Genomic DNA, 830 nt, shown 5'->3' on the forward strand with positions numbered 1-830 from the left:
TGTAGCTAACAAAGCTTTTCCAGCAACTGGCCAGCACGGAGCTCAAGCACCGGAGGCTAGGCGTTACTACTGAAACTAAGGAGTTGTTTGGCACCAGCACCATGGATTTGAAGGGATTTGAGGGGATTTTAAATCCCAGGGTTGTGGCACATAAAGTAACTAGGGGTTTCAAATCCCCAGGAGGTATGAAATCCATGGTGAAAGCTTTCGATTACATCTAAAATCCTTCCAAGAGATGTATGTGTAACATGTGTCACTAGACTATTCATCTATTGGACACATGACCCACTAATGATATCCCAAAATAATTAGATTATCAATTGCATCACTATAATTACTTTAATACAATGATCAACACCATCCAAACATTGTCCATGTAAATCAACGGTTAAAAATCGTTGGTTAGTCACTCGGACGTGATCTTGTGCTTGTGGCCCATCCGAGACTTGAAATTTCATCATTTTTGGGCAAAGTATATATTTCAGCGGGCTTATTACAACTATTGTGTCAAACATTACATACGTCACTGATTAAAGATATTAAAGTTAATTTAGTAATTAAATTCAAACCAGCTTAAACATGCTATGCATGGCTACTTTTGGATTAAAGTTGATTTTGAATCTAGAGTGACAAACGCAAAGGAGGATTTCAAATCTAAGAGGCTCCAAATCCACGCTCCCAAACAAGCCCTAAGTATTATATAAATATAGATGAAGGGAAAACACAAATATTAGCTTTACCCGGAATTTTTATAGCACCCAAAAAGTATCCAATGGTAGGTGTTCAATCCCGACTACCTTTTGTGATATGATCGGCTTGAATCTGCCTTA

Source organism: Magnolia sinica, chromosome 1 (assembly GCF_029962835.1).
Source record: "Magnolia sinica isolate HGM2019 chromosome 1, MsV1, whole genome shotgun sequence".
Lineage (NCBI taxonomy): Eukaryota > Viridiplantae > Streptophyta > Magnoliopsida > Magnoliales > Magnoliaceae > Magnolia > Magnolia sinica.